The sequence below is a fragment of the Canis aureus genome, chromosome 6, assembly GCF_053574225.1.
Source record: "Canis aureus isolate CA01 chromosome 6, VMU_Caureus_v.1.0, whole genome shotgun sequence".
In the NCBI taxonomy this organism is placed as follows: domain Eukaryota; kingdom Metazoa; phylum Chordata; class Mammalia; order Carnivora; family Canidae; genus Canis; species Canis aureus.
Window position 1 is genome coordinate 5,657,057 of NC_135616.1, and position 10,652 is coordinate 5,667,708.

Sequence of the window (10,652 nt, forward strand, 5' to 3'; positions counted from 1 at the left end):
TTGGGATCCCTGGGTGGCGCAGCGGTTTGGCGCCTGCCTTTGGCCCAGGGCGTGATCCTGGAGACCCGGGATCGAATCCCACGTCGGGCTCCCGGTGCTTGGAGCCTGCTTCTCCCTCTGCCTGTGTCTCTGCCTCTCTCTCTCTCTCTGTGACTATCATAAAAAAAAAAAAAAAAAAAAAAAAGAAGTAAAAATATTTATTTTATCATCTTCGGAATCTGGTCCCACAAAAAAGGCCAACGCTTTTTTCAGTTCATTGTCTTGACCCTTCGAAAAATAGATCTTTCAATTCAGAGGTAAGGTTTGTTGATAAAAGCAAATTTAGAGGTGTGCTCAGATAAAATTATTTCTCATAAACCAGTAGTACAGGCAACCCTAGGCTTCCAGTTCACTCAGAACTCCTTCTGTCATGTACAGTCTCTGAAGGAGAAAAGAAAGTAAGAGGTTGTCTGCAGACAAGGCACTTCAGAAGCCACCATGGAGAAAACCCGAGTCCCCTGGGAACTGTGCTGACAGCCCCTGAGCCCAGACAGCTGTCAACAGACAGAAAAGCTGAACCCCCCACCTCCATGAGAACAGTTCCTCCGACTTTCCTGCTCAAACACTCTTCCACCTGGCTCCCAGAGCCTGCCTCAGCCCCGCATTGCCCACCTGGCCCGCAAGACCCGGCAACCAGGCCACTTGGACGCCGCTTTCTGAAGCTCAGAGCAGTTCCTGCGGCAGACGGTGCCCAATGCTTTCAGAGGCCCCTGCTGGGCACCTTGCAGGAGCAGGCCCTTTTGCAAAGACGAGTTAGTGCAGATCAGCACGTTAGCAAAGCAAATATTAAAATTTTTTAAAAAGCTAGTTAATACTCTGGATTTCCCTCCTGATTATCTGTTCGAGCTGCAGCCTATAAACCTGCCAGAAATTAGGAAGGAATCTCCCCCCCCCCTCCACCGCCCCAGGCACCTTGAAGGAAGCGGCTACAGCCAGTGAGAGTGCAGAAAGCCTTCCTTCTGGACAGTGATCATGGGACACCTGTAACCACTGAGAAGGGCCCAGCTGAGGCCAGGCAGCACACTCAACCCCTTCTTTGGCTTTGGGGGCTTCTGTTTAATATGGATCGCAGTGGTGGAAGCAGCAGTCTCAGAGTCTCTCATGTCCAGAGAGACAGGGACAGGGATACCGGAGCTTTTCTCCTCCTGTGTTCTGGCTGCACACTTGAATCCCAAGAAACACTGACATGGTGCCAATTTACTGCCTAACATGTCCATTTTTCAAGAAAGTCAGGTGAGGAGAGACAGTCACGCTCCAAACAGAGGCTGGCAGGGAGTGCTTCGTCCTCCTTCCTTTGGCCCAGGTGAGGCGGCTCCTTTCCAGAAATTGTTATGAGGAAAAAGAAGGGGGTACGCTCAGATCAGAACTGGAGCCAGGGATCCCTGGGTGGCGCAGCGGTTTGGCGCCTGTCTTTGGCCCAGGGCGTGATCCTGGAGACCCGGGATCGAATCCCACATCAGGCTCCGGGTGCATGGAGCCTGCTTCTCCCTCTGCCTATTGTCTCTGTCTCTCTCTCTCTGTGTGTGACTATCATAAATAAATAAATTAATTAATTGAAAAAAAAAAAAAAAGAACTGGAGCCAGCCTGTGCCTGGTTGAGTCTGACTGGAAGTTGACCTGAACTGGGAGCAACTGCTGTCTGGACGCCGGGGGCGCCCCCAGACAACTGCTCCCCGGGGGGAAGGATCAGGGTGGAGGTTTTCCCCCCTGGGCGCGGGGAAGCAGGCTCAGTCCTCCTGCTCCTTCCCTCTTCTTCATGTTCGCGATGTTGAGCTTGGTCTGGCCCTCTTGGAAGCCGAGGTCCAACTTGGGGCCCTGGTCTGGGGTCTGGGCTTGTTTTGCAAATTCACACTGCTTGCTGTTTCACCCACTCGGCATGGTCCTGCAACGCAACATTGAAGTCAAAGGCGTCGCCTCGGTCCCCGAAGCCAATTCCAACAAATGCCCGGGGTCCATTTCCATCTTCGATGCGGATAACAGAGTATCTGCTGGAATGGGTCACGCTCTCCGCGGCTGGGCCAGGAAACTGGTCCACCGGGGCCTGAGCAAAGAGCTCCCCTGAGGTCCCGTCCTCCAGCTTGATGAAGGCCACCCGCCCTTTTGCAGTGATCCGCAGCCGGCCACTCCGTGATGGCTGGTCCAGCTGCCACTCCGCGGCCCTGTAGCCACGGTGTAGACGGTGCACCCTCCGGCCTGATGCAGGGCACCGACTCGGACTCACCCTCCTCCATCTCGGCCGAGTTCTCTACTTTCTAAAGATCAGTTCCTTAGATCATTACAGACTGATTATTTTTTTTAAAGCCCAGGGAAATCATTGAAAATGACACTGGAATGAGCATAAGCTAGAGACAAGACTATGGAGACAGCTGCTCCTAGTACGTTCATTTGCCCTGTGGTGAGCATCACGGATGCAGCCGTAATCACCCGTGTGTGAATCAGGGCTCTGGGGATCAGCAGTTCTGGCTGACAAGCCCTTCTGCACACTTGCTTGGGAACCACACACTTGGAATTATGCTCTTGATGTCATCAGCATGATAGTGAATATGTTATCATCAGGAAAAGTAGGCGTAATGGTTCGCCTCCAGTGGAAATGCTAGCGCACACCTCCTTTTTTTTTTTAATTTATTTTTTATTGGTGTTCAATTTACCAACATACAGAATAACCCCCAGTGCCCGTCACCCATTCACTCCCAGCCCCCGCCCTCCTCCCCTTCTACCACCCCTAGTTCGTTTCCCAGAGTTAGGAGTCTTTACGTTCTGTAGCACACACCTCCTAACCGTGGCTCCAACTACAATGGATTGGGATGACAAGGAGAGGCTTTGAAGCTGTTCCAGTGAAAGTACAAACACCAGCACTGCCTGAAGAGTGGGTGAGGCAGGTGAGGAGGAGTGCATAGGTGTGTGAAGAACATGGCAGGTACTCACACATTAATCCAAACAGTAGTGGGATTATTTCATGGAGAGCTTCCAATGTATGAGGATTGGGAGGGCCCTCAGAGACCATTCGGCCCAAATCCTTCATTACACAACGGAGGAAGTGAACGTTCAAGATGCTAGGGAATGTTGTGGCAAACACAGGGGTGGGAGTCAGGCCTCCCAAAGTTGGTCCATTCAACCAGTGTGCATTCATTGAGTGCCAACTGTATGTCTAGCACAGACGAGCACAAAAGATGGCAAGAGGAGACAGAGAACTAATTATATCTCAATTTTAAAACTGGTAAAAAGAAGAGAATGTGACCAAGTTCTGGAATGAATGTGTGACTGCTGTACTATGGCAACCAAGAGGCCTCACTCACTTTGTTTAAAAATCTCATTCAAGGGCAGCCCGGGTGGCTCAGTGGTTTAGCACTGCCTTTGGTCCAGAGTGTGATCCTGGAGCCCCCGGATCGAGTCCCGTGTGGGGCTCCCTGCATGGAGCCTGCTTCTCCCTCTGCCTGGCCTGTGTCTCTGCCTCTCTCTCTGCGTGTCTCTCATGAGTAAACAAATAAAAAAAATCTTAAAAATAAATAAAAATCTTATTCAAGGTTGAGGCACTTTGGCTGGCTCAATCAGTAGAGCATGTGACTCTTGATCTTGTGAGTTCAAGCCCCACTCTGGGTGCAGAGATTACTTACAAATTAAAAGAGAAAATAGAGATCCCTGGGTGGCGCAGCAGTTTGGCGCCTGCCTTTGGCCCAGGGCGCGATCCTGGAGACCCGGGATCGAGTCCCACGTCGGGCTCCCGGTGCATGGAGCCTGCTTCTCCCTCCTCCTCTGTCTCTACCCCCCTCTCTCTCTCTCTCTCTGTGACTATCATAAATAAATAAATAAATAAAAAGAAAAAATCTTTTAAATCTAACTCCATCAGAGTTAATATTGGTACTTGGACTTTCTTCCTTCAAATTGAAGATATCACATAATTATTCCTTTGAGCCGATCCTGACGGTAGTCACTGCCCTCCAGTTATTTTGACTACCTTTCTGGTTTCTATCTAGAAGCTGAACAGAGCAGAATATAGGAAAGACATGTGTGAACATTATATGTCATACTGAGAACTTGACTATTTAGAGGTATAAGAGGGTTACCCAAGTATTTTAATGAACTAATATCCCTACAAATAAACACATTAATCCTGCCCAAATCTAGAAAATAATTTAAACCAGTAAAAACACACACACACACACAAAAACAAACAGAAAACACTGGATAAGAGTACAGAACTTTTAGTGTTTTAATTTGGGTTAGTAATTTAATCTCTACTCAAGGATGATCTAGCCCTATTTTGTTTCCATTTTTCAGAAGCATCTCAGATTTTCCTTGTTTGCATGTCCCATGTTCTAGTTACCATTGCCCTGTAACACATCATCTCAAAACTTAGTGGCCTGAAATGGCAACAGTCATATATTTTGTGGGGCAGGAATTTAGGAAGGGCTCCACTGGGTGGTCCCATCGCAGAGTCTCTCATCCTGGTACCTCAGATGGAGACTGTCGGAGGAGAGAATGGGACATGAAGAGCTAGGGCAGCTGGACGTTGCTGGGCATTGTTCTTTCTTCTTCTTCTTCTTCTTCTTCTTCTTCTTCTTCTTCTTCTTCTTCTTCTTTTAAAGATTTATTTACTTATATGGCAGAGAGAGAGAGAAAGAAAGAGTGGCAGCAGAGGGAGAGGGAGGGGGAGAAGCAGACTCCCCACTGAGAAGGGAGTCAGATGTGGGGCTTGATCCCAGGATCCTGGGATCGTGACCTGAGCTGAAGGCAGATGCCGAACTGACTGAGCCACCTAGGCACCGCTGTTCTTGCTTCTTGGAATCTCAAGTCCTCTCAGGAGGTAACTAATGTGGTCTCAGGGCAGTTGAACTGCTTACATGGCAGCTTGGGACTCCAAATGAGAACCAGATAGGAGTTGCATCCCTTTGTATGACCTGAGCTTGAACGTCGCAGAACATCATTAATGCTGTGGTCCCAAGCACTCCTGGATGGAAGGCATGTCATTGTAGGAACGGCATGTGAGATGGGAGATAATGTCATAGCTGGGTTTGGAAAATTGTCTGCCAGATTGTTTAACAGTTTCTTTTGATTTGTTTTTGTTTTGCTTAACTCAGCTCATAAGCAAATTAGAACTGACCTTTGGACTTGTCTGCTCTGGGTTTGCTAGATCCAATGGCAATCATAAACCATAAATATAAATATAGGATTATTCAGGTTATCTGTTTCATCCTGAGTGAGGTTTTATAAATTGTGTCTTTCAAAGAATTTGCTCATTTCACTTAAATGATAGAATTTATTGGCATAAAATTCTTCCCTTAGTAGCCTTTCATGTTCATGAACTCTGTATTTTATGTTCACTCATTCCCTGGCTATGCGCTTATCAGTTTGATTTATCTTTTTGAAATAATCAGGTTTTGGTTTCATTGATTTTCTTTCTATTGTTTTCTAGATTTCAATTTTCATTGATTGTGGCTCTTATTATTCTTTCTTTTCTTCTGTTTTCTAGTTTTTTTTTTTTTTTTGTTAAAGATTTATTTATTTATTTGAGAGAAAGGGAAAGCATGAGCAGGAGGGGCAGATGGAGAGGGTGAGAGAACCTCAAGTGGACTCCACGCTGAGCAAAGTACTTGAGGTGGGGCTTGATGTTGCCACCCGGAGATCATGACCAGAGCTGAAACCAAGTGTCAGACGATTAATTAACTGTGCCACCCAGAAACCCCTGCTTTTCTAGTTTCTTTTTTTTTTTTTTAGTATTTTATTTATTTATTCATGAGAGACACACACACACACACAGAGAGAGAGAGAGAGAGAGAGAGAGAGGCAGAGACACAGGCAGAGGGAGAAGCAGGCTCCATGCAGGGAGCCCGATGTGGGACTCGATCCCAGGTCTCCAGGATCACACTCCCAGGCCGAAGGCGGCGCTAAACCACTGAGCCACCCAGGGCTGCCCTCTAGTTTCTTAAAGTGGAAACAGATAATTGGTTTGAGTACTTTCTTCTTTTATTTTCATTTTTTCTTCCTTTCTAGTAAAGATTTATATATATAAACATATATAAAAATAAAATATTTATATTTTATATGAAAATTATATAAGTTTTCTTGAAAGAAGTATCTTAGCTGTCCATAAATTTTGATATGTTTTCATTTTCATTCAGTTCATAATACTTCCTGACTTCCCTTCACGATATCTTTGACACAGAGATTATTTAGGAATATGCTGTTAAATTTTCAGCTCTTACAGACTTGAGGCTATCTTGTTGTTATTGATTTCTAATTTAATTCTTTTGTGGTCATAGAATATACATTGTATGACTTTACACCCTTTTCAGTGTATTGAGACTTATTACATAACCTAGAGAATGGTCAATTTTGGGAGGTGTTCTATGTGGACTTGAAAAGAATGTATATTCTGCTATTGTTGGGTATATTCTATCAATGTCATTAGGGAAAGTTGGCCGACCTTGTTCACATCTTCTATATCCTTCTGTATACCCTCCCCCCACCCCACCCACACTTCTCCAATCATCAACATTCTACACCAGAGTAGTACATTTGTTACAATCCATGAAAGAAAGCCAACACATCAATGCATGACAAGATCACCCAAAGTCCATAATTTACATTAGGGTATACTCCTGGTGTTGTATGGGCTTTGACAAATGTATAATGACATGTATCCACAATTATAGTATCATACAAAATAGTTTCACTGCCTTAAAAATTCCCTATGCTTCCCCATTTATCTCCCCTTTCCCCAAATACCTGTCTTCATAGTTTGCCTTTTGCAGAATGTCATATATAGTTAAAATCATACAATCTGTAGCCTTCCAGGCTGGCTTCTTTCTTAGTAATATGCATTTAAGATCCCTCCGTGTCTTCTCTGGTTGATAGTTCATTTCTTTTTTTGTCCTGAATAATGTTCCGTTGTTGGGGCACCTGGGTGGCTTGGTTAGTTAAGTGTCTGACTCTTAGGTCATGATCTCAGGATCATGAGATCAAGCCCTGCATCAGGCTCTGCACTGGGCTTAGAGCCTGCTTAAGATTCTCTCTCTCTCCACTTGCCCTTGTTCTCTCTCTCAATAATAATGTCCTATTGTCTAAATGTAACAGTATTTTTATTCATTCACCTACTGAAGGACATCTTGATTGCTTCTAAGATTGGCAATCGTAAATAAAACTACTACCATGCAGGATTTTGTGTGGACATAAGTTTTCAACTCATTTGGTAAATGTCAAGGAGCATGATTATTGGATCATATAGTAAGAGTATGTTTAGTTTTATAAGAAATCGCCAAACTTCGCATTCTCGCCAGTAATGATGTGAGTTCCTATTACTCCTCATTATTACCAGCATTTGTTGTCAATGGATTTCCATCATTCTAATAGGTGTGTAGTAACAACTCATTGTTTTCATCCTTCTAACTTCTCTGTCATTATACTTAAAGTGAGTTTCTTATAGACAACATTTAGTTGGGATTTGTATTTTTATTTACTCTGATGAATTCTGTTTATAAGTATAAATTCATGTTTAAGATGATCACCTATAGGGTTGAGTTTATTTATTTATTTTTGTTTATTTATTTATTTTTTAAAGATTTTATTTATTTATTCATAGAGACACACAGAGAGAGAGAGAGAGAGAGAGAGGCAGAGACACAGGCAGAGGGAGAAGCAGGCTCCATGCAGGGAGCCTGATGTGGGACTCGATCCGGAAATTCCAGGATCATGCCCTGAGCCGAAGGCAGACGTCCAACTGCTGAGCCACCCAGGTGTCCCTAGGGTTGAGTTTAAAGCTATAATCTTGCTATTTCTTTTCTATTTTTTCTGTTTTTTTATTTCTACCCTTTTCCTTTTTTCTTTTTGATGAAATACTTTGTGTTATTCCATTTAATCTTAACTATTGTTTTATTAGTTGTGCCTCTTTTTTTCTTTAGTGGCTACTTTGGTGTTTATAGTATACATCTTAAAATGTATCATAATCTACCTTCAATTAATATGACACTACTTCATGCATTTATGAGGACTTCCAACCGCATACTTCCATTCTTTTCTATCAGTCTACGTACCGTTGTCATACATTTTATTTCTTTATATACTATAATCCCCATAACACATTTTTACTATTTTGGATGTTTTCCTTCCTTTGTATAGATCAAAATTTCTGTCAGCTTTAATAAGTAAAAATTACTTATTTTGCTTTTATTTTTCAGAGGCATTTTTGGCAAATACAAATTCTAAGTTGATGGGTTTTTTTTTTATTCCCCAGCCATTATTTCCTAAAATTGTTTTTCTGTTATCCCTCCCTCTCCTCTCCTTCTGGATCTCTAACATATGTATTAAGTCATTTGATATTGTCTCCCAGCTTACTGATGCTCTGTTCATTTTTTCAATCTTTTTCCTTTCCATTTTTCATTTAGGATAATTTCTTATTGCTATGTTCTAAAATGTACTGGTCCTTACTTTTGCAGTGTCTCCTCAGTTTATCTCACCTAGTATAGTTTTCATTTCTCCAGAATTTTGACTTGGGGTTTTATTTTTATTTTATTCTTTTAAGATTATTTATTTTTTGAGGGGAGGGACAGAGAGAGAGGGAGAAAAAGAATCTCAGGCAGATTCCCCACTGAGTGCAGAGTCTGACACAGGACTCTATCTCACAATCCTGAGATGACCTCAGCAGCCCATTGATTTGGGGTTTTAAAACTTTATCTCCCATTCCTTCATTATGGTTATGTTTTCCTCTACTGTACATACACAATTCATTTTTAAAAGATTTCATTTATTTGACAGAGAAAGAGCACGAGTAGGGGGAGCAGCAGAGGGAGAAAGAGAAGCAGGCTCTCAAGTGAACAGGGGTTCGATTGAGCCCGATGTGGGGCTAGATCCCAGGACTCTGGCTGGGATCATGATCTGCGCTGAAGGCAGATGCTTAACTGACTAAGCCACTCAGACTCCCCACACAGCCTATTTATAATAGTTCTATTAAACATATTTATTTACTAGTTCCATTATTGCTTTTATTTCTAGTTCTATTTCTATTTTTTCCTGGTTAAGCATCATAATTTTTTACTTCTTAATATGCCTGATTATTTTATATTGGATGGTAGATGTTATTGGTTACTGGATTTTGTCATATTACTTTAGTGATAGATTATCAGTCATGGAATTGATTTACCTGGAATAAGTTTGATTTTTTAAATATATTTTTTAAGAGTTTATTTTTAAGTAATCTCTACACCCAGTGTGGGGCTCCAACTTAGAACACCAAGATCAAGTGTCATATGCTCTACTACCGACTGAACCAGCCAGATATCTCTGGTTTAATCTTTTTGAAGCTCATTTTTAGGATTGACTACACTGGATTCAGGGCTTATTTGGTCTCACTACAATATTAATGCCCTTCTGAGTACTGTATCTGGTGCCCTGGGTATTAGATCTTTCCTCCTTGGCTGATGGGGACACAAATTATGCCCAACCTCCTTGTAAGGTCGTAGGATTGTTCTGCTACTTTATTATCAATGGAAGTGAAAATGTGAAAACATTATTTTTTAGCATGTAAAAAGAACAAGTCTCTATGCCTCTGTTGAAGGAGAATTATAACACGGTTACTCTGGTATAGAGGTGACTAATAGGAAAAAGACAATGGACTATAATACAAATATACTTTAAAATTAAAAGCATTAACAAGTTGCCATGAAAAATTGTAGCCTGTTTCCCCAAATCAGTGCCATCATGTAGTGTTGCTCAGAATGAATATACAGTGGGGATAGTTGGCTTCAGTAATTATTTCTACTCATGATTAGGAGCCTGAAGATAGGAGAGTTGACTTTATCATAACCTACTAGGGATATGCTGTATAGTAAAAGATTACATAAATAGTGTAAAAAGTCTATGAGAAAATACTAACATTACCCTAAGAATTAAAAGAATTGTATCCTTAGCATCAGGTATTTTGTAAAATTAGAGTATCAGATTGATTGCTAGGCAGTCTTCCTCCCAGAGTGCATAGATCTATTATGTGAATCCTGGCTCATCTTCACAACGATGAATTCTCGTGGTGGAGAATTTGGGAAATTCTGCTACTGTGGATCTTTCTGGTTGGCTAGAACAGTCCTGTGAATAATCTGAAATATTTAGTTTCCCATGCAGAAAAATCTACTGGCTGTGGAATTCTGAATGAAACTAAACTCATAAGCCCATTCTATATTTATTAGTTCAGCCTAGAATTCTGAAGGTTACCTTGTCTGTCATCCATTCTATCTGTCTGGGAATTTTTAAATTCCAACTTCTTATAGTAGAGCTGGACGGAAACTATGAGGCTAGGTGAGGAGTCTATCTGAGAAGGTGTTTGCTCCTTGGTATAAAAGAGGCCATTCAGTACCAGATGTTCATTTCTCTGTAAAGGAAAAGCTGGCAAAAGAACGACTGCTGAGACAGTAATATGTTTTAGCATAAGAATTTATCTCAATACTAAGATGCTCATTGAACATCTTTTTGTTTTTGATAATAAACATTTGCAAAATATCTAAATGTCTAAGAGGGAACTGGTTAAATAAATTATGGAATGTCTGTATGATGAATGTTTAATGAGATGGAGACCTATCCATCTATCAATCTATCAATCACATGATACTTTTGTAAAGGCCTGTCAT

At 42.0% G+C, this 10,652-nt stretch overlaps 1 pseudogene; it reads right to left on the bottom strand.

The window, feature by feature from the left end:
• Positions 1 to 944: 944 nt before the first annotated feature.
• On the bottom strand, positions 945 to 2,270 carry LOC144315102 (adaptin ear-binding coat-associated protein 2-like; annotated as a pseudogene).
• Between the last annotated feature and the right edge of the window lie 8,382 nt (positions 2,271 to 10,652).